General features: G+C 52.2%; 1 protein-coding gene across 4 annotated transcripts in view; it reads left to right on the top strand.

Moving 5' to 3' along the window:
- SEMA5B (semaphorin 5B) overlaps window positions 1–23,353 on the top strand; it is a 125,924-nt gene that overhangs the window by 21,834 nt on the left and 80,737 nt on the right. The gene's annotated exons all lie outside the window — the stretch shown is intronic.

The following is a 23,353-nucleotide window of genomic DNA, read 5'->3' as shown; positions in this document are numbered from 1 at the left end:
TAGTGCTCCCCTGGGGCCCCGACCCCTATTTCCCTTCCTTGTGCCCATTTGGAAAGGGGATGCATGGTTTAACGGTTCTCCTCCCTGGTAGCACATTAGAATCACCTGGCGATACTTTGAAAACTCCTGAAGCCCAGACCCCACCATCAAAGAGCAGTTCCATCTGTCCAGGTGGGGCCTGGGAATCCATGGATTTTAGGGCTCCCAAGGTGACTCTCGGGGACAGCAGGGAGAGAGCCCAGGGGCGCCTCTCTGCCTTGACTTTCAACACTTGGTGCTGCCTGTGTCGCTTCAGTCCCATGATGCCTCCCTGCCATGAGCTCCACTCCCAGGGCAGGGAGAGAGCCCAGTTAGTCTTGTGTCCTTTGCCCAGCCCAGTGCCTGACACCCAGGCCTCAGTCCATGTGTGTTCAGTTGTTAATAAGGGAACTGAAGTCGGAAAACATCCTGGTTTCCCCCTCCTGTGATTTCTCTTTCAAAGCATGGATGCTGCATGTTCTCAAAAATGGGTCCTTGATTTTCTATTCCCAGTGGGGGGTGAGAAGCAGGGTCCTGACCCCCTGCAGGGGTTCAAGGTCACTGGTGAGTCTCAGTGGCTGGAAATGGAGCAGGGGACATGGGCAGAGTCTTTGGGGGCTCCATTTTTTTTTTTTTTTTTTTTTTTTTTTGTGGTACACGGGCCTCTCACTGTTGTGGCCTCTCCTGTTGTGGAGCACAGGCTCCGAACGCGCAGGCTCAGCGGCCATGGCTCACGGGCCCAGCTGCTCCGCGGCATGTGGATCTTCCCGGACCAGGGCTCGAACCCGTGTCCCCTACATCGGCAGGCGGACTCTCAAACACTGCGCCACCAGGGAAGCCCCTGCATTCTCTCTTATTCTCTCTCTCTCACACACATATGATTATAAGTGTGAACAGAGGTGGTAAATCTGTAGATACAGGGGTGGGAGGTTGTGATGTATAAGGGTTGAGGGAACAAATGTTGGGCTCTGTGTTCATACCTCATCTGTTCACAGGACCCTGGTCCTGCAGAAGAAGCTTGGATAATTGGAACCTGCAGAGATAACATAGGCCCTTCCCTTAGCCCGCAGTCCCGCTCTTACAGACATCTCTGCTGTGTGTTCTTCACCTTGGGGAAGTGAGGAAATGGGAAAGAAAGTCGGAGAAGTCTGTAAGCCTGCTCCACACACTGGGAGCACCTCCCAGAGAGTGGAGAACGGAGTGTGGGCGCATTGATAGGCGTCCGGGTGAAAACTCCGTTTAATCTGGGGCTGAAATGCTGCACCTTGATTGCCTGCCAGCCACTCTGTCCATAGAGTGATTGCCCGGCCACCGTCCCGCATCTCCTGCAGCCTCCTTGAAAACTGGGTGGCACTGATGCAGTGGGCAGCTGTGGGAAGCTCGGGTGTCCTCTGCCCTGAGGTTTGAGCCACATCAAAGTCACACCTGCAGTTGGGGGCAGAGAGCTTCCCCACAGGCTGTCCCCACCCAAAATCCTGGGCGGTGGCAGGCCACCCACTCCAGCTGGAGGGTCTCAACCCGTACCACGGCTCCTGAACCCAGGGCCCAGGGAGACCCCCGCCCAGTGGGTCTACATCCCACCTGCCGCTGCGATGGCCACGCCTCTCTCCCCCGGTCTCTAAACACGCCCAGTTTGGCCCTTCTTCAAAACCCTGCAACCAGGTTGGCTACTCTGCTTTTTCTCTCGTTTGCTGGGTTTTCGAATGTGTGGTCTCTGCCTGGAGCCTCAGTGTAACCTCCCTGCCCAGTTCCCACCATAGTCTCTTACCCTCTGGCTGCCGCCGTCACTTTTCCCGAGTGGCTTTCTCTGCGGGCTTCTGGCGACTCAGTCCAGTGGCCAGTTCTCAGTGCTCGGCCCCTAGGATCCTCCACATTTCTCACACTCTGCCCTTCCCTGGCTTCCATCCTGCCCGCCTCCCCCTCCTCCTCATGCTCTGCTCCGCTCTCCCTCAACCCTGTCCCCTCCCATTCTGATCCCACCCCCCCCATCAGGGCGAGGATGAGTCCGCCTGATGCACGCGGCCCCTTCTCCTGGGCCCTGAGCGGTGGAGGACCTCAAACAATCCTTTAACACAGGGGTCCCCAACCCCTGGGCCACGGACCGGTACCAGTCCGTGGCCTGTTAGGATCTGGGCCTCACAGCAGGAGGCGAGTGGTGGGCCATCGAGCAAAGCTTCATCTGCGGCTCCCCATCGCTCACATTACCGCCTGAAGCATCCCCCACCTCTGCCCCACGCCCCATCCGGGGAAAAATTGTCTTCCACGATACCGGTCCTCTGGTGCCCAAAAGGTTGGGGACCGCTGCTTTAACAGATACCTACTGTGTGCCTACAGGGGCAGAATGCTCTTCCAGTGCTTGGGAGGGGGAAGAACTGACAAGACCTGCCCCCATGCAGTTGATTTTCTAAGCAGGGGAGACAGAGGAAAAACAATGAACAGAGTAGATCTTATAATGTGTGAGAAGCGGATAAACATGTGGTAGGTTGTTGTTTTACTATTAGCAGGACAGCAATTTGAATATATCCCCAAACAGAGAGAACAATACCCGAATTCCCACGTATCCCTTACTTCGCTTCAACAGTCATCAATATTTTGCCAGTCTCATTTTCATCTATTCTCCCCCCAACTTTTGTTTATCCTGGCATATTTTTAAATAAATCCCAGACATCATGCAATTGTATCTATAGATACTTCAGTGTCCATCTCAACTGATTAAGGTGTATTTACATTGTATATAAACACAGTGCTATTGTCAAGCCTGAGCAAACGAACAGTAATTCTTCTGGGACTGTTTAACTCTATTGTGTGGGACAGTCTTGCCTCACCAGGTGTTGGAAGCTCCTTGAGGGCGAGGATCATGATGATAAGAAAAAGCACCCAAAGCTTGGAAACAAGGCAAAAGGATGACCACATGTCCTGGTGACCTCCTACGGCAGCCTAACAGTCCCCCCAAAGGTTATTTAACTCTCTTGGGGGGATGTACTTTTGCTTGACTTTCAATTTGTTGATTAGGGGCCAGATTTTATGAGGTTAGATGTTAACATATAGGTTGATAACACAGATCTTTAACCAGTAGAAGAGATGCAAATGATTTCTGTCTAGTAGAGCAGATAACTGCAAAAGTTACGGTTTCTTGCCCTGTAGGACATTAGCCAGTTTTGTTTCTACTTCACAAACTCATTCCTGCATGCCTCTGTTACTGATTATATAAACCCCTGTTCTTCAAAATCTTTTTGGAGCTACGTTTACCATCCCTCATTAATGAATTAAGTTATGTAATGAGAGCATTTTGAAAACTACACTTTGACAGTAGCCTGTACATTTTCTTTATCTTTCCTTAGTTTAGTCCACTGCCTGGCACAGACTAGACATTTGTGAAATTAGATCGATACTTGACTTGGTGTCTTGTTATAAGGGGAAGAATCAAGGTTTTAAGTTGAGAAGTGCTTAGCAGATATCACGGAGCTCTGGAGTGAGGGTGAAGGTGCTTAAGGCTGGTGCCCCTGGAGAGTAAGGGGAGGGTCAGAGTCTGGATGTGGGACCATCTCCAGCACACCTGTCTGCCCTCTGCTCCTGGGAGCAAAGCCCTGCTCCAGCCCTAACACTGAGTGGGAAGGAAGGAAGGGGTGAGAACAAGACCTGTGTGTGTGTGTGTGTGTGTGTGTGTGTGTGTGTGTGTGTGTGTGAGTGAGTGTGTGTGTGTGTGTGTGTGGTGGGGATGTATGTGCCCAAGAGGGTATGCTGGCTTGCCAACTTGCCCCCATGCTCAGAAGGCAAGAGTAACATTGTGGGAGTGTTCTTTTATGTCTAAAAATTACCACCCTCTGATTCCTCATGCTTTTCTGGGTGGGGAGTTCTCCTTTATATCTCATCCCAATTATTCTATAACAGTTTAGGCTTGGGATGCAAAGGGAGGAATACCTGAAAATGCAGCTGGGACTGTAGTGGCAGGGCTCGTGTGTGGGGAAAAGCAGCTCCCTTTTCATCTTCTGAGAGGCTGTGTTTCTGTCTGAGAATGGGGGTGGTGGTAGGGTTTTGTGCATGGAATAGAGCTGATGGGTGGGAGGGTAGGATTGTTCTGTGGGTTCCCAGGAGGGCTGCTCAGTGTGGAAGAAAAAGTCCTTGCTTCAATTAAAAATACTCAGTTGCCATCCTGGCTCTCTCAGCCTCCGAAGTGCCTGTTCGTCCAGGAAACCAAAGCAACGAGGAGTTAGAGGAAGGCCTTGCCCTCCAAGGCCCTACTGCAAGCTTCCAAATCTCCCAGTCTCAGCATTCAGTGTGGCACCAGCCAGGACAAGCAAGCACCTTAGAGGGTTGTTAACAAAAAGGGATTTTCGGTTCAGTTTAAAGGTTGGATGTGTTCGATATTTAATTTAATTTAGGCACAGAAAAGCTTTAATAACATCCTTTTCTATTTGGAGCCAGAGTAATGTTTAAGAGTGACCTGTCTAATCAGGAGTGGAGGGGCCTCGTTAGTCCCTGGAGACTGGAGGGTGGCAGGAAAGGGGGGCATTTCTTCTATCCCTGACTTTCTTCATTTTCCCATCCTCCTTTGTTTCCCCCTCCTCATTCAGTTTGTGTAGCACCCCTTGCCATTCCTCAGGAGACATTTGCCAGCACCAGACACTGGGGACACAAAGATGAATGGGACACTTTTCCCAGCTGGAGATGCTCCGAGCCCAGTGGACCGTGAACTGTGGATCCACGAAGTGGATCCTTCACGAGTGAACAGTGCGTTCTGACTGATGGGGCACATTCACATTTTGTTGTATGTTCAAAGCCTCACAAGAACTGGGGAGACTGAGCCTAGACAAGCCTTTTCCATCCCAGAAGAGGGAGCTGAGGCTCAGAGAGGTTGCCCGCCATCTCCAAGGTCACACAGACAGTGCTGGGTGGAGCCAGGACCGGAAGAGCCCTTTTGGGAAATGGTCAAGCCCATCGCCTCTGGCCACACAGGGGCTGGTAACTGAGGGTCACAGGAGTTGAGGAGGTGGAGACAGAGTGCCAAAGAAGCTAAGGCCAGCTTACAGGAGGTGGTGACCTCTGTGGGGCAGGGCAGGCTCCCGGGACCAAGGTTTCCCTAGCTGGAGTGTTTCAAGTCAGGACACTGCTTTCTCCCTTGTCCGGAAGAAGGTGAGGAGCGTCAATTCCAGTGACCAAGGAGTCCTGAGTCTCTATTCTACCTCCCATCCTCCACCTTCAGCCAGTTGCAGTGAGACAGTCTGGGGCCAGACATAACATGAAGAACATCTAGGAGAGAGACAGGATGGAATGGGGAGTCAATCACAAAAAGAACGTGTGGGGCTTTCCTGGTGGCTCAGTGGTTGAGAGTCCGCCTGCTGATGCAGGGGACACAGGTTCGTGCCCCGGTCCGGGAAGATCCAACATGCCGCAGAGCGGCTGGGCCCGTGAGCCATGGCCGCTGAGCCTGCGCATCCGGAGCCTGTGCTCCGCAACGGGAGAGGCCACAACAGTGAGAGCCCCGCGTACCGCAAAAAAAAAAAAAAAAAGAACGTGTGAAGTAGAAGCTGGCAGTGGTGTCGTTTAATAGATGACAGAGAAAGTCCTTCCTGGCTGGGGAGGGACTGTGTCTGTCAAGCCATTATTGCCCGCCCCCCCCCAGACCCTGATGCTGTTGTCTGGGGTAGGGGTAGAAGGCTCTGGGCAGGAAGAGGTTGAGTAGCGAGCTGTTGGGTCTGAGAGGCGGATTGGTTGTGGTCTTGCTGGGCGGCACGTGACCTGTGCTTTGTTGCTGGGGTGGTGGCAGGCAGGATGGTGCTTGTCCCCGGCAGGGGTGAGCGCCCAGAGCTTCCGCTGTTTCTGGTGTTCCATGCTGGGCTTCCTGAAGGCAGGCAAGTGTACAAGACACACCCTCTGAAAGGTCCGAGAGGCCTGGCTCTCGCATCCGGAGGGCTTTTCTTGCAGGACATGGCTGGATTCTCAGAGAGGGAGTGAGAGGTTTGGTCTGACTGATCATCAGATTTTCTGGGGGAACGTTATGGAAAGAATTTGGGCCACGCCTGTGAGATTCTGATTTGCTAGGTCTAGGTGGGCCTGGGAATCTGAATATTTGTTCTAGGAGAGCACCAGCCTACCAGAAATACCTGCTACAGTATTTGTGGCAATCAGCCACTCAGTCCCGAGATGAGGGGCAATCAATTTCCATCAGCGTGTAGGAGCCTGGGGGTGGGGGGGAGGCCAGCCGTGACACCTCGCTGCATGCGGTGTGTCATATTTGCAGTCTACACGCTCAATCTCTGCTCTTCAGAGAAGCTGGGGTGGGTCATTCCAAATTTCAGAGTTTTCTAACGAGTGTAAGATTTGTCCCTTTAAGCAACAACACTTAAAAATGGTCAGCCACTGGGTTTGTGATCCTCTATAAAATGTATTATGTGCGTCTCTGCCTTTTTAAACAGAGTCACGCAAGCATAAATGTAACCTTTTCTTGATGTCCCAGGGGTATGTTAGGAGCCTTAATTAATGTACTGGGCTATAATTCAGTGGGGCTTATGGGACGATTTGCTTATACCAAATGGCCCCCTGAGGTTTTGTGTTTTTGTGCCTGCTTTTGAGTTTTTCCAGCTGTGCTTCTTGCTGACTGATATCCCGTTTTGCTAGACAAAATGTACCTGCCGAAAGCAAATTTCACTTTTAATTTGCATTCATTATATAGGCTTGGAAAAACGGAAAATGAAAACTAAAGTCCTTATAACCTAGTAGGGCACCTTGTAGTTAATTTGTGGTTAACCCTCCCTGAGTAGCAGCAATGAAATTTGGGATTGACCTCAGCCCAAGGAAGTGGCCTGATGGGTTTAAGGGGACGCTGTCTTCCCTTGTCAGTGGTTGAGTAATAAATGGAAACGACCAAATTTTGACTAATGGGAGTTGAAGAGAGGTTCTCAGCTGATTTCTGGGAAAGTTCTTCCTCTCTAGCAACAGAGCCCCACAAGAAGCCATTCTCCTCGTGGGTGTAAATGAGAAGACACACAGCTGATTGCTCGGCAGCTGAATTATAACTTCCAGAACTTTCTTACTGGGGATGGCAGAGGGATGTAGAATGACAGAGGCTGGCAGAGTGGAGAGATGGAAGGAAACGTGAACTGGATGGTTTCTTTGAACCTCTGAACTTCCTCTCACGAATTATATTTTCTTGGGTTTAAGCCCCTTTGAATTGAGTTGGGTTCTGGGATACTTGGAACTAAATGCATACCAGGGGATAAATATCGAATATGTGGAACCGCAGTGAGTGGGTTCTGGGTGAAGCCTGAGGGTTTTGGTACTCGTACTCTGTTACCCTTTCGGTTTCTAAGAAGTTCGGTTGTGATTTTGATGTGGGGCCTTATTTCTTCCTGAGACTTTCCAGGTGGATGGTGACTGCTTCTCATTTACCTTTGTGTCCCCAGTACTTTTCACAGTGCCTCCCTGGACATTCAAAAAATGGTTAAAATGACTAAAGCTCGGCAGTCTGTGCGCGTCGGCAGGTGCTTTCTCCTTCCTGTTGGCAAGTATACGTGCCTATCAGGTTTCTTGGGCTGTTAAAGACTTACCACGCGCTCTCAACACGAGTCATTTTTTAGGGGTGCTTTCCCCCAGTTTACAAAACGTCACCTCATCCTAACGTCAGGAAATAAGTAGGGCCGGGATCATCATCATTTTACAGATAAGAAAGCCGAAGGTCAGTGAACTTACATGAAGCTGAAGTTTATCATTCTTAACGAATTCAATTCTGAGATGGCATCCAAAGCACTTTCTTTTGAAATAAGTGCTCAGAAAGGAACCTCTCTTATAAGACGTCTAAACGGGTGTTCTGATGGTCACTGAGAGCTGTAAGTAACGTAACGATCGGAGCCTGGGGGTCGGGTCTCAGGATGGGACTGCCTTTACCTCCCACTGCTGCCCCAAGGTTTGTGATTTGCCATCAGGTTAAAGCTCTTCAGGATTCACAGATTGAGCTTCCAATGGAGGAGCAGCAGGAATTGGCCTCTGTCCGCCTGGCCTTGCCAGTTTTGCAGCTAAAAATGGAGCGTGAAACTTGGGTGTTCCTTGCCTGGGACCTGCCTCACGATGGTTATCCACATACAGGCGTTTGGGAGGTCTGCTTCCGAGAGAATGCATTCCCCTCATAAATATTAAAAAAACACGCATATCAAAAATGTGAAGGACTCCTTCCGGATACAAAGCACTGGTTTCATAGAATAGTTAAGAAGTTAGCTCCACCAGATGCCCCCATCTGTGATGCCCGTCTGCCTGAACCCAGCGCAGAGCCCCAGAACGATGCTCTCTAATTCCCCTTCCCTTCTCACTCCCCATTGCCCCATGGACCTAACCCATTTTTGTGCGTTTCGTTCTCTGCACTTGGATTTCTCCCACCAGCGCCTCGCTAACGACACCTGACACGCTGGGATGCACAGCCCGTTCCCTCTCCTCTGCCTTCTGTTACTGAGCTGGTCTCTCCTTCACTTCCAAACATCAATAGAAATTATTGTGTAGAACACTTACTTTGATGTTGTTTTGAAAACGACATTGTGTGTATATCTCGTTTCCTGGAGGGCAAGGAGTATGTTTTACATTGTTCTTGTATGACGCACAACACTGAGCATTTACCTCGTGGGGTAGAATTTCAGACTTTTCAAAGGAGTGTGTTACCCAATAAACACCTGAGGAACGTCATCACCTCTTAGCGTTCTGCTGTATGGATTATCTGCGCCTACTCCTGCCTCTTAAGTACCTTTCCTGGCCACTCACTGTGAGGCTGAAAGCAGGAGTGTCAGGCCTGGGCTCCTAAGGGGGTGAGTGGGTGGGAACTTAACTTATATTGTGTGAACACATTCCTCAGTACATTACAAATATATGCTGGATTTTTGGTCCTTGGGAATTTTGCAGGAGAGAGATGGGAAAAGAAGAGTTGGCTGCAGTGGTATATTGAATACTATGAGAGAAAGGGTTGAAGATTCCCCACACCGCCCTGACGCCACGTCTGATGAGGAGGTGGGGTGGGGGGGGCCCCTACGAAACGGGACAGAGGGCTCTCCCAGCCCATTCAGGACGGCTGCAGCTCTTTGTGAGTTTTCTGCTGTCACCAGCCAGGGTTTAAAGAAATGGTGATGGGGAGGAGGGCAGATACTTTCTTGTTTCTTCTCCAAAGTCTGTGGCTTGGCTCTCAGACTCATTTCTTTTGTTTCTCCATGATACTCCTACTGCTACCCAGGCCTCTGCAGAAAAACTCATCCTCCGAAATTCTGAGAGCCATGGCCAGTCTTTGCCACCGTGTGAGAGAATGTGGAGACATGAGGGCAGCTGAAGGCAGTGAGGTGAATCCCACACTCAGACTCACCTGGGCTTTCCCTTTCACACCTTGGGTGTCTGAGTTTATGGCTTCTTCTCACTCCTTCCCTTCTTGCTTCAACATCACCCTTCCTCACCCCTCCTGCAGCAGCCCGGTTGCCTAAGCTTTGAGGGGGTCTTGGATACAATAATCCACCCTGTTTCTCCTAGGCACTCCCTCCTGTGGTCCAGCCAGCTCCTTTCTCAGCGCAGTCCCTCTCAGAGCAAGCCTGTGAGATTCAGGGCATCTTCCCGTGCCATCCTTGACTCCCACCCAGGTGGTGCTCCTGGGTCAGACCCACTGCCACACACACAGGTGACTTGGGAACCATATTGTCATTTGGTGGCAGAGGCCAGGGATGCAGTGCACAGAGAAAGTGCATCCCTCAAAACATGCCATAAACCCCCCATCGGGAAATTTTGTGCACCTCAGGCCACACGGCGAGCTTCTGATCTTTTCCTGAGGCAGGAGGCAGCATGGGGGAGTCCGAGAAGGTCTGGGTCCCTGCTCTGCCACTTACTGGCCCTGAGACCAGTTTCCTAGTCTGTTTCCTCATTGTGGCATGGGGTAGTAACAGTGCCCCCACTTCACAGAGTTTAAAGCGGATTGGATTTGTTAACATACATGAGGACTCGGGACAGTGCCTGCTGCACACTGAGGGCTGTGGAGCCACTCGCCATTCCTGCCTGGGCCTCAGCTTGAAACCATTGTCCTGGAAAATACTTATCTCATGACCACTGGGCCGGCCACGTGCCTGAGAACCTTGGCCCCAGGGTAGGCACTCAGGTTCCCCGGCCTGAGCCTCCCTGGGTGCCTGCACTTCCTTCACGCTGCTCTCAGCCCAGCTCCTGCCCTTGCTCTGTCAGGACCTTCTGGAGGGCTGCTCCCCTGCTCCTTTTATCAGCGGTCTACTTCGACCACACTTCCTCCTTTCCTCTCCAAGTTTCCATAGTTGTATATGTTTGTTGTCGTTTCTTTTTTAGAAGCTCTTTTAGCCTGTGGTATGCAAAATGCAGATTCTTGGGTCCCACTCCAGAGCTTCTGGGCCAGGATGTCCAGGTGGGGGCCAAGAACCTGTGCTAACCTGATGCTGCTGGGCTCCACAGAGCCAGCCTCTAGCTCTCCTGGTCCAGTTCATATGTCTGCTCCTCCCCAGGGAAGGGGAGGGTAATTGCTGTCCTCACCCCCAGGAGGCACAGCGCCCATGTTACAGCTGATTATCATCTGGCTCGGGTACATATATCATTATTTTTTTAAGTCTACTTGAAATTCCACATTTATATTTTCTTCCAACTGGGGTCATACCTCAATCTAGAATTGCTCCTTTGGGAGAAGGATAGATGATGAAAGGTGAAGGGCGACATTGCTTTCTTTTCAGAAAGCGCTGTAGTGGGAAGGAGGGTCTCTGGGCTGGAACTCAGTGACGTGGATTTCTAGCCTCAATTTCATTACTAGCCTGCTGTGTGACCTTGGTTGAGTCAGTTAACCTCTCTGCACCTCACTCTCCTTACTTCTAACACGAGAGGGTTAAACAGGTTGGACTTGCCGAAGTTCTCTTCCAGCCCTAAACATCTCTAAGACTGTGAACCTATTTAAATGTGCTGACAGCTTTAGAATGGCTAATTAATGAGTTTTCAGTGGGAACACAATTAGGTGATAATGAAGGACTCGGGAGTAAATCTCTCCACTTCTTGTAGTGAGTTGAGCGGATGAGAGTTGGAGTGTGTTTTCACCTACTGGAGCCCCTGGGAAGAGGGAGCATACACCCACAGGCTCCTACCTGGGGACTCAAGGAGGCCAGGAGTCAAGAACAAAGCTACACATAGAGGAAGCTGGGCAGCACTGTGAGTCACCTTACAGGGTAGGCTTGGCGCCCTGTGGATGGAGTGGAATATTGGCAGCTCTGCAGACATGCGGAATCGCACTCCTGACTTAACATCCATTTCCAGAGCACGTTCACCTGCACGCTCTTGTTTAATCCTCTCATACCTGGTGAAATAGATAGCCCGGAACTTTTCTCTCCCCCATTTAACAGATGAGAAATGGAGGCTCCGAGGAATGACTCGCTTGAGGTGAGGTCAAGGAATGATAGATCAGGACTCAGCCCCTGCCTTTTGATTCCAAAGCCCATGTCCTTTCCGCTTTCCCCGGCTAGCCCCTCCTGCCTCGCAGGCCCCCTCTGCTGGCTGCTCGGAGTGACCCTGAGGTGAAACAGGACTCTCGGTTCAGAGCACTCCAAGAGGGTTTGCAAAGCCACCCTGGCGCATGGCTTTGTGGGGCTGGGCCCTGGGAGAGAGAGAGATCAGGCAGCTGTGCGGTCAGGGATTGAGGGCCCCAGGAGGGCTCCTGTGAGCAGCCTTCCTGACAGACCATGGCCCTGCTTCTGACAGCTGGGCACAGCCAAGCTTGTCACTGTGCCCAGCACGGCAGCGCCCAGACAGTGTGTGCTGACCGCTTAGGGTTGCATCTAAGGGGGGGATGCCCTAAAGCGAGAGTGTGAGGACAAGAAAGAGTGATCCATAGAGCCTGGGGGATCTCTGTCCCCAGGTGACAATGAGACCCAGCAAGGAGAGAAACAGGGCCTCCCGGCTGGGAGTGAAAGCCGGGAGCAGATGAACTTCTCAGAGACTCTGCCTGCTGGTAACTTTGGCTGCAGAGACACACGACCTTGACCTTTCCTTCTAAGTGAAATAGGGCACAAGCATTATTCAGAGATGCAGCATCTTTGCTGCGGAGGAAGGGAGGGAGCGCGCCAGCGAGCATTTGTCTGGGTTCTGCCCTAGAAATGCTCCAAGTAATCAAATCAGGATGACTTAAGAAATCCATTACCTCTCTTGGCCTCCCACAGCTGCCCCTGTGCCCCGGTGGGGATAAGGGAGAGGCCTGGGGACCCAGCCAAATAATGTGGCCTCAGTCACCTCACCTGTAAACCAGGTGATGGGGCAAGGTGGTCTTGAGGCCCCCTCTGCTCCGACCTCAGGTAGGTCTGGAGGAGATCTTTTTGGGGGGCAGAGGAGTGGTTGAGAAGAGATGCCAGAAAGAAAGGGGAGGAGAGAGGAGGGTAGAGATAGAGAAGAGAGAAAATTGAGAGAGCGGAAGAGAAGCGAGGAGAAGAGAGCCATGATAAAGTGAGAAATGGAGCTTGGAGGTCTAGTCTCCACCCACCGCCAGCAAGTCAGACCCTCTGAGCCTCGGCCTCCACCCCTGAAAATGGGAGCTGGGGACACCCCCCCACCGCACGGTTGTGGAGGGTAAACAAGCGGGTTACAAGCCGTAAAGGGCCACACAGAGTAATGTGCTGAATTCATAAGAAAAGCCCGGAGAAGAAGCAGGGAAGGCAGCAGGGAAGCCTGGGGGTGGGGAGCCAGGGAGCTCCTTTTCTGAGCCTTCCTTCTCCTGGGGATGTGGGTAGAGGACAGAGGACAGTGTGGATGGAGGATGGTGGGTGGCAGTGGGAAATAAATGACTGAAGAGGGACCAAAGAAGAAATAAAACCCTCCCACCGTGAGGCTGCTTGCATTCCCTCTGGGAGATGGGAGATAGAATCCGGGGGCTGCCCGTGGCCGGCTGTGTCTGCATCTCTAGCTGAGGGGCCTTTGCCTTGGTGAGAACAGTGCATGGGGGCTGGTGCAGGCGGACTGTCCCTCTCCTTTCAGGAGGCTGGGGGCAGGGAGAAGGCAGTCTCGGACTTCAAGTTCTCACAGAGCTTCCCAATTTCTGTCAGACTTAAAACTCTTGAAGGGCTGAGGAGCTGGAGTGAGGCGGGGGGCGGTGCGTGGGCAAGGCCCCTGGCAGAATCCTGGACAGAAGGAAAGGATTCAGAGGGAAAAAGAAAAATCTGGATGGAGAACTTTCTAGAAAACCAAGCCAAGGCAGGACCCTCAACCCACATGGGCCCAGCTCCACATACGGCCCCTCCTTCTGCTGCTCGTGCCTGGATCTCCAGCTTGGAATGAGGCGAGGCCAAGACAGAGGATGCACAGGGCCGGAGTCAGGGCAGCCAGCACCTCTGGCAGGCTAGATTTATGATTTGGCTGAGCTGGGGAGAGAGGGAGCCTGCAACGGTCCACGTTATGAAAAGCAGCCCAGTGTTTCCTCGAAGAGCCACAGTGCCAAAGGCAGGGGTATCCATCTGGCCTTGCTGTGTGGTACATTTGTCACCCTGGAGCCTGGGCCCTGGCTGGCCTCCCTTCTGCCATCTGTAGCCGCAGCCGCTGCTGCAGGGCCTGCAGACCCAACAGGTGCTCTGAGTGGGGGGAAGTAGCTTGCTCCCTCCCCTGGGACCCTCTTGTGCTCTGCCCTCCAGCTGGTGCCCATCCAAGCTGGTGTCTATTTAACTTCCCCTGAGGATAAAAAGCCTTGACACTAGGGAGGTGAAAGGCCCTCAGAGACAGCTAGTACTATAGTTTCATGCTGTGCTCTGGGGAGCACTTCCCAGCTACCATGAGAGCTGCTGAGAGAGGCTGAGCATCCAGGGTCCAGTTCCCTGCCCACCAGTGTACTTCTGCTTCTATCTGATCTAGCTGTAGATGTTCTGGATAGATTTCATTTGAAAAATGGGTTCTGCTGCTGAAAAGAAAAGTTTGAAGACCACAAGTATGCTCTTCCACAAAGAGGAAGACACAGAGGCCCAGCAGCCCAGCCAGTTGTTGGCAGAATGGGGATTAGAACGCAAGCCTCCTTGCGCCCGCAGCCAGGATCTCTCCATGGTACTGGGCTGCCTCTTTTGAGGTTCTGGCCTGAGCATTCATGACCATCACCTCTTCTCTACCCCGTCAGCGCTCCCCCGTCCCCCTTACTGTCCAGCAGAGCCAGGCCTACCTCTTAAGCTTGGGTGCCACGGCCTCTTAGCTTTTCCTCTGCCAGAGGGGGCTTCAGGATGTAAACTGTGTGCAGCCCAGGCAAGCCCGTTTCAGGGCAAACTGTGATTAAGCCTCTCCTGCCCCAGGGCTGACTCCAGGCCCAGATCCTTGGGCTGTGCCCTCTACCCCATCCCCCCATCATCTCCATGGGCTTTGGTGGTTGTGTAGGATTTTCTGGTGGAGTGTGGCCATGACCTTACTTCCCTCTTGGGCTCTGGAGAAACTCGGCTCTCTTCTATTTAGGCCTCAGTTTGGCTCCTGAATGTTGGTACTGATCCAGCCACTCTGCAGTGGTGCCTGAATTCCATTTCAGAAAACCCCAGACTGACATTCTGGGGTTCTGAGCTCCGTCCACCCCCAAGGCTCTGTGCCCTGTTCTCCCCTATGATTCCTGCAGCCCCTGCTGGGGTCCTGTTCTCCAGCCTGGCTCTCCCTGTTTTGTGTTCTGCTTTCTCTGCTCATTCCTCATTTGACCCCCACAGCCATCCTATGAAGTAGACATTAATATTCCCAGTTTTTGTTTGAGGACACAATCTCAGAGGTTTAGCAGTTTGCTCAAGATCACACAATTAATACGTTTTAAAGTCTTGGTTCTGCCTAAACCCTGAGCCTGGGCGTTACCCACAACACTGAGCTGCCTAGGTGGTCACCTTGTGTGGTCAAGCTGATGACTTTTTGGTCTGGGGTGGTGGAGCCTGGTGGTGACCTTTCTCCAAAACACTCATCCCTCTACCAGATCCTTCACCCTGGTTCCTGTCTTCCTCCTTCTCCTCCCATAGCTAGGACTTCCAGGAAGGTGGCTCAGAGGGGAGCAGGTAGGGGAGGCTTCTGGGCTGTCTACCTTCTGGAGAATGTGCCTTGGGACAGCATGGCAGGGAGGACAGTGACCAAAATGGGGACAGGAAAGGACCTGGACTGGAAAAAGGAGGGATCGTGCCGCCGACTCTTGTGAAATGCTGCTTCTTCCAAAGTTGTTACCCGAGAGTGTTCGGCAGAGGAAGCCGACTGCTGACAGCAGCAGCTGTGGAGGCGGCAGGAGCGAGGGGTGGCATTATCACCCTCAGGGTGGGAGGAAGGGATGGTGCCTCCTGCCTGTTCTGGAATCTGAGTCTCTCACCACCCATCCCCCCACCCCTTCCGTCTCAAAACCCAGGAGGAGAGACAGGGACAGACACCCTGGGAAGATGCACATACCCACCTCCTGCGCGCGTGCGCGCGCGCGCGCGCACACACACACACACACACACACACACACAGACACACACACACACACTGTCTCTCTCTCTCTCTCTCTCTCTCTCTCTCTCTCTCTCTCTCTAGACCTCTCATGCTCCTCTCTCACTCACATGCGTGCACGCACACACAGCCTCTCACACTCTGACACACACACAATCCTCTTACATTCTCCCTCTTGCTCACCCCCACACACAAACTCTGGAAGGTCTCTCTGTCTCCCTAAGCCAGGCTTCAGCATTACACCACTGGTCCAGCCAAAGTTGGAGTATTTCTGGAATGGGCAATCCATTCCATGAGGATATAGCATCCTAAAGCATCCTCAGGTGCCTTTGAGGAGACTGGGGAGAGGAAGCCAGCCTTCAGTGGGGTGACCGGGGCTTGGCCGGAGGACAGCCTGGGCGCTGCTGATTGGTGTATCACAGCTGGGGCTACGAGCTGTTTCCAGTGCTTTTGTCTGGTGCTGGGAGTGAGGCTTGGCAGTGCGAGAGACGGTCAGAGCCGTTCGGGTGGGCAGCTGCGCTGTGTCCTGCTTTCCCTGCAGCTGGATCAAGCCGCGGCAGCCACCAGGCGGGACAGAGATGTTTTCTTGCTAAACTGAACGCAGCAGCCTGGGTTGATTTTACAGGGAAGTGCTTTCTCTCTGAACGCAGTAACAGCAGTCCTGGTCCCCTGGACTGAGAAACACTAGTGGGGACTCATCAGCCCAAGGAAGCCCCCAGCCCCTTTCTGAGACCTGGGAGCCGGGTGTGCCTGTGGCCCTAGTCCTGATCCCAGGCAGGGGCTGGGTCCTCAGGCTGGCGCTGGGGGTGAGGTGTGGGAGAGTCCGCTGCTCCCCTGGGCTCTGCCGGACTGCTGGGCTGCCGGTGCTGGCTTCCCCAGGATTGCTTCTCCTGCCGCTGTCTGATTTCCCCATACCACGTCTGGGGCTCCGGGAGCCTGCGGCGGAGCTGCTAGTGGTGAGTACTCGGACAGATGTCCCTTTGCGTGTTCACTGGCCATGCCCACGTGAGCCAGAGTGGACCAGCTCTTTGGCATTATTTTCAGAGACTAGACATTAATCTGCCCCACCCCATGCCGGCTGCGTGGGGTGGAAGATCTCGGGAGCAGGGCCAGCCTGGAGGAGGAGGTGGGGCATCAGGGAACTGAGACCGCAGGTGTTTTTCTCAGGAGTGAGGGCACCCTGGAAGGAGAAACTTCTCTCATGGCTCCCCTCTCCTGGTTGGGAGACGTGCCTTAGAGCATGTGGAGGGATGGCGGCCCCAACATGCCCGCTACTCACAGGTGTTTCCGGCTTTCGGGCCAACCTGCACTCTTGCTGCCAAAGCCCTACTGGTTTTCTTTCCCCGTCATATGGCTCGTCACCTCCTCCCACTCTGACATCACCATCCTGGAGCCGCTGAAAAGGGCCCTTCAGTCCTTCTACTTGGACCCACGGGCTGCTGGGCTCCTGAGGGCCAGGTTGCTGCCAGCACTGCCAGGAAAGGGCACTGGAACAGTGGCAGGGCCCCACCTCGAATGTGCAAAATGAAACACGATGAGGCTGGGGAGACGCAGTCCGTGGGACGCAGGGACACTTTCATAGCTTTGTCCCCTGTGTCCCCATCTAAGCCGTCCTCCTCAGCGGTTAGGGCTATGTTTTCAGTTTGGGCTCCTGTGGAAGTAAGGAGGGCTGTGAGGCTGCTGCATGCCGAGTCGAAGTCATGCTTCCTGTATTCCCGTCGGGGCCCTTAACTCTCCCTTTGACTCACAGGGATGCCCATCTTTGTAGCATCCCAAACGTGTCTGTGATCATGTTTTCTGCTCCCTTGTGATTGTACAGTCTTTGCTTATATCTCCATAAGTTTCATACAATGAGTATGTTTGAACATGATGACTTCTGCGTTCTCTTTGGGGAATATCTCCAACTTTCCAGAGGTTTGTGTAGGGGACAACTGTGCACCCCACTTTTCCAATATATCCTGATCCTTTGGAGCTTACCAAAGTCCAAGACAGGAATGGAGGACCGTGATTTTGACTCGTTTGAGATTCTGATCTTATTATCCTGAAATCATGGCGTGGGGGGCTGGGGAGCAGCAGGGTTTAGGGCAGGGTTTCTCAACAGCGGCACCACTGACATTTGGGGCTGGATAATTATTGGGGGGGCTGTCCTGTACCTTGTAGGATGTTTACCAGGATCCCTGGCCTCTACCTACCAGTAGCACCTTCATTTGCGACAACCAAAAATATCTTTAGGGCTTCCCTGGTGGCTCAGTGGTTGAGAGTCCGCCTGCCGATGCAGGGGACACGGGTTCGTGCCCCGGTCCGGGAAGATCCCACATGCCGCGGAGCGGCTGGGCCCGTGAGCCATGGCCGCTGAGCCTGCATGTCCGGAGCCTGTGCTCCGCCACGGGAGAGGCCACGACAGTGAGAGGCCTGCGTACTGCAAAAAACAAACAAAATCTTTACATGGGGGCAAAATTACCTCGGTTGAGAATGTTAGTTCCCATTAATGCTGCTACTGCTGCTGTCTCTCCTTTGGCCTCATGGGACTGGCTCTCAGCATGGCCAACTGAAGTGTACCCCTCCTTGGCCTGGGAGTGCAGACACCTGAGCTCTGGGTTGTGTGCTCTCACTCATGTTCCCATCCAATTTAGGCTGAGGATCAGGTCTAGTCCTCTCCAGCCTCCACCAGCTTCCAGATCTTCCTGGTTCACATGTGGTGGTGAAGCTCACGGGTGCTGGATTAGGCCTCCACCTGTGGAGGATGAGGTCTGGGAAGAAACGTCCCACTGCAGGGCACTGCAGTTCCCTCCTGACGTTTGCCCCCAAGGCCAGGGCAGGTTCAGCACCCAAGGTGTGTGTGCTGCACGTGTACTTGCTTGCAGCTTTCTGGATCCCACACCAAGTGAATGAGATGAGCCTGGCCTTGGCGAGCATGCAGAGTGAGACAGACGTCCTGTCATGCACCGGTAAAGAAATAAGCCAATCAGGAGGCTTCTGTACCTTGCTTGGATTAAGTCTCATCCTTTTAGGCAAAAATATTGGGTTGGCCAAAACGTTCGTTCGGTTTTAAGTAAAAATAAATGACATTTTTTCATTTTCACCAAGAATTTAGAGATATGGGAACATATGTATATGTATAACTGATTCAGTTTGCTATAAAGCAGAAACTAACACACCATTGTAAAGCAATTATACTCTAATAAAGATGTAAAAAAAAAAAACTTGACTAAAAAAAAGAATTTTATTGAACAATGTACTCACTAACCGAATGAACTTTTGGGCCAATGCAACAAGGAAGAGCAAACAAGAGCAGAAGCAGCCTCTTGTCACCAATCCAGGAGAGCTTCACAGAGAGATGTTTCAGGACCTGATATGTGTAGATGGGAGCCACAGTGAGGAGACAGAGAAAGACCCTCGGATCCCTTTGTCTGACAGTGAGTCTGGGGGGCAGGTGAAGAAGTTGGCTAAGGAGTGCCCTTCCTTTCTCCTTGAGTAGGCAGGGCCATGCCTCCCCTCTACTCGGCAGAAACTTGTCTTCAGAGCTAGAAGTCAGGCTCCGCTGCCCCCCCAGCACAGAGGAGGGACTTACAGGAAGCCTCATGTTGCAGAGAAATTATGGCCAAATTCTGATTTGTGGAATAGAGCGGAGAGGTGCTTCAGGTGGCACAAAGCAGCCAATCATCGCCTAATCAGCCTGCTGGGCTTTGAAATGCCTTCTGGGATCCATTTGCAGCAATTTTTATCTCCTAACGATGCTTGATTCCGGCGAGTCAATGTACAATCCCGAATGAATGGCCTCTAAAGGGCAGGGATGGGGAGGTGGCTGCACAGTGCTTCCAGGATCTAGAGTCGCCCCCAAGGAAGCCCAGCATATTGTCTTTAGGCCCTGAGTCTCCATGGTCTCATCTAACTACATAGAATCTTCTTCCCCCAGCAAATGTTTGGGAGCCTTTGACCTTCCCCACTTTTCCTGGTTCCGTCTCCCTCAAGGAGCCAGTTTTCTCTGAAAAACTGGAAGGGCATTGGAGAAGGGGAGAGAAATCTCATGATCCGGGCAGCTTTGGGGCAATAAACAGCTCTGTGATCTGCAGCTTTTGAACCTAGAGTGTTGTGATAACGCTCTGAGGTTTGCAGTTTCATGGTCCCTGGACAGAGCTGGGTCCCCATCTACTATGTCTATTCTGTTCTGGGCTGGCTGGTCATATAGAAGCACAGGGCCCACAGAGCCAGGCCTGGGTTTATATAAATTCCGGGACTGACATGAGACTCACCTAGCGTGGAACAGGGACAGAGAGGTCACTCAGTGGGCCAGAAGCCCTCGTGTGTTCCCACAGAGGGTGCAAATCTGTGTACGTGAGACCAGGCGCAGACCAGGAAGCCCGTGAGGGGCCTTGTTGGGCCGGTTGAAGGTCAGCTTACGGGGAGAAGCCAAGTGCAGCTCTGCACCAGGGGCCTTTCTCCCCACCACCTGAACCTGGGCAGCATCAACGGTAACTCACAGCTCTCGCTGGCCTGCCAGCAGCCTGTGTGGCTGCCGGGAAACGGGGGGCTCTGAGCCTGGGAACCGGATGCGTGGACAAGAGAACTTCTGATAGGGCTGGGGGTCCCCAGCCCAGGCGCCCAAGTAGGGGTATTGAGTTTGTCAGAACATGTGCTGGTCAGAAAAGGTTTTTTGCCTAGTGGGGCAAGGAGAGAGAGGTGGAGAGGGCATTTGGAGAAGGGGACCCCTGCCCGTACTGTGCCAATTAGTAACAGGCCATTCCCAGCCTGGGAGACTCACGCTGAAAGTGTAAGCAGATGTTGCTCCCGTCGAGGAGTATACTGAAGGCAGAGCCCACTTTTGCAGGAGCAGGAGGGCTGCATTCAGTTCTTTATGCAACTTTTACTGAGTTCTTGCGAGCCCTGCGCTAGCTGACACCACCTCCGACTTCGAGGAGCTCCAGTCCAGGGGAGGCTGATTGAGACGTGGTGGCCCTCATACAGCTGTGGGAGCCCAGTCCAGGTCCACATTCATTGGCTTTCTGGCTGTTCTCCCAGCAGAGCTTTCCAGACCTCACCCCAAAGCTTTCAGGAGATGACTGAGATGTGGGGGGGGGGGGTCAAGTCACAGCTGGAAGCAGCAGGGCTGCTCCCAAACTGCCAAGTCCTGGAGGGTCTCATTAATCTCTGTCCCCCAGGGCTGGCAGGAGGCTCCCCAGTGCCCCGAGTCTCTGCTCTGGGTTGTTTCCACTGTCCATTTGCTCCCTACCTCTCCTCCTCCTCTGCAGTCTGCCTGTCCTTCTGTGGGACTGATCACTTCCTCCCAGTTGCCGATTTGGACGCTCCAGTGGGACCCAGGTGGCTGGTGTTTCTGTAGACCCTACCTGGACAGATGGGGGATGGAGAGAGGTGTGTTTGATTTATATACAATCTGAAGGACGACTGTACTTGGCTCTACGATTAAAGCCCCGATGCCTGTTCCACATATATAAAATGAGGGGGTGTTCTAGAGCAGGGGAACCACAGTGTGGTCCTTGGACCAGCAGCAGTAGCATCACCTGAGAACCTGTTAGAAATGCAGGTCCTCAGACCTCCCCCCAGACCACAAAATCAAAAACTCCGGGGTTGGGGCCTGGCAACCTGTGTTTACCATATCATCTGGGTGATGCCATTGCAGCTCAGGTTTGAGGACCACAGCTCTAGAATATCTCAGGGAGGCCCCCTTCCAACTGCAGCTTTATGGCTGATCTCATCCTTACCTACCTTGCACTAACTAGTGACTTGCAAAGATGTAGTAGCCACGTTCTGGAGCACAGCCGAGTTACCTTGAAGGCATCATCTCAAAATTACAAAAACAATACAAAATAAAAACAAATGCACTGTGTATACCTGGCTTTTTCCAGAAAGGGACTCAAGGTGGCTTCCACCCCCGTCCCCGTAGGGAGGAGCCCGCAGAGGTGGGCCGGCAATCTACCGACCTGTACAGGGCGTCACCGCGGACCTGAGAACGAGCCGCCTCACAGAATGCCTGCTCTGAGCCTCCCCACGTGCTCCCTCAGCAGCGTGAACGGGCCTGCCCTTTCAGAGCCTCTGGAGAGAGCACTGTCCAGAGACTTTAACAACGCCTCTCCCCCCAGAGGAGCAGAATGCCCTAAGATCTCGCTCCCGCTGCTGGCATTTAGCCCATCGCTGAGTTAATTCAAGCAATACTAATAACTGGTTTGCCAGTGAGAAGACCTCTTGCAGACCCCTAAATCCTGCTCGCTGGGGTGCTGATAACAGACTAAGAATCCTGTCTGGCCACCTGCAGTCATTCACAAAACAGCATGGCAAAGGCCCAGCGCTGGATTGGATTGTGTGATGACACCAAAAGAAACAGAACCTTTGTCCCTGCCCTCCGTGAACCAGCGGTCCAGAGCGGGTACAGTGCCACGATCCTCAGTGCTTAATAAGGGCGTTCTCCCTTATTAAGAAAGCTTTATTAAGCAACGAGGACCTCCCTTCCTCCTTTCTCCTGCTTTTCTCCCCTCTAGACCTTTCCCCTCACCCAAACCCTCTCTCCTTCCTTGGTGCAGATGGTTGCATCAGTTGCCTGGAGGTCCTCAAATCTCCGCTCCAGCTCCATCGGGTCAGGTTCAGCATCCCGCTTTCCACTGGTTCTGTGAGTGGCCCGGCCCCAGCTGAGACCTTTCCCGGCCTTTCTCTGGTCTCCAAGGAGCCTGCAAGAAATGCAGCCTGAGAAAACAGCCTGCCTTCCCTTCCCCCACTGCTCTGTTCTCCTTGCCCACTCCCCCCAACTCCCCAAGGCTCTCCCAAGCCTGCTTGCTCCGTGCCCTCCCAAACTCATGTTTTATGCAGGAACATCCCCATTCTCATGGAAAGCGCAGCAAAGTTTGGGAAAGAATTTCAAATCTCTTTTGAAGAGGGTGGAGTAAATGCAGGGTTATGAGGTTAACCTCAGCTGAGAGTTTTTTTCTTGGTTGAGTGGATGCCCCTTCGTGTGTGTGTGTGTGTGTGTGTGTGTGTGTGTGTGTGTGTGTGTGTGTGCGTGTGCTCCTTGTTTCTCTTCTACCCACCATTTGCACTGCAGGAAGGAGGGGGAGGGCCAACACACACAGACACACAGCTGGATCCATACATGCACACGTGTCTGAAGCCTGCCCCATCCTACCCCTCCTGCCTTCTGCAGAGCACCAGGAGTGTCTTATCTTGGATTTAAACATTCTCAGAAATTTAGAGGTATGGGGAAAAGAGATTGATTTTTCAAATATTAGAATGAAAATGAACGTAGGTATAACACTTTTTTCTTTTTGGTGATTTTCACAAAACCTGATGTCCCTTTGTTTCGAAACATCAAAATAGTTGTGAGTAATTGATTTAAAAAAAATGAAATTAGCTTGTTGAGTATATCAAATTGTATGTTACAGTGTATTCTGCTAATAATTCCAAGTTTCCCCTTATAAAAGCGCCAGCTCTTTCAGAAGTCTAGCGTCTCTTCTCTTCAGACAGTTTTTAAGAAGTAGGCAGAACCTTGAACAGAAGAATCCATCTACAATACACTTAGAGTAAGACAAAGGACAGTATTATGTTTTCTGGACTTGGTGTTGGCGAGAAACAGAAAAGCACTTATTTTCAGAAAAGGAATCGTGGAAAGAAAGGAGAGGGAAATCTTTAAATCTCATTGAACACAATTTGCTCTGAAGAACTTTATCTAATCAGCCCCATTCTCTGAGCCATCACCTTGAGTCATTTTTGATTCTTCTAACACTTCATTTTTATCATCTTTCCAGAGACCTAAAAACTGAAGATTTGCCTAGATTGAGAGAAGCTTCTCTCCTTTTTCACATGTTAATTTGTCTCTTGATTTGCACCCTGTTTTCCCAAATATGGTCTGTTTCTTTCATATGCAGGAGGAGACTTAGGGAACAGATTGGAGCCATACAATGGCATG

Source organism: Neophocaena asiaeorientalis, unplaced genomic scaffold (genome assembly GCF_003031525.2).
Source record: "Neophocaena asiaeorientalis asiaeorientalis breed wild unplaced genomic scaffold, Neophocaena_asiaeorientalis_V1.1 scaffold22, whole genome shotgun sequence".
NCBI classification, from domain to species: domain Eukaryota; kingdom Metazoa; phylum Chordata; class Mammalia; order Artiodactyla; family Phocoenidae; genus Neophocaena; species Neophocaena asiaeorientalis.
Note: the sequence above shows the minus strand (reverse complement) of the source record. Positions and strands in the feature narration are given on the sequence as shown.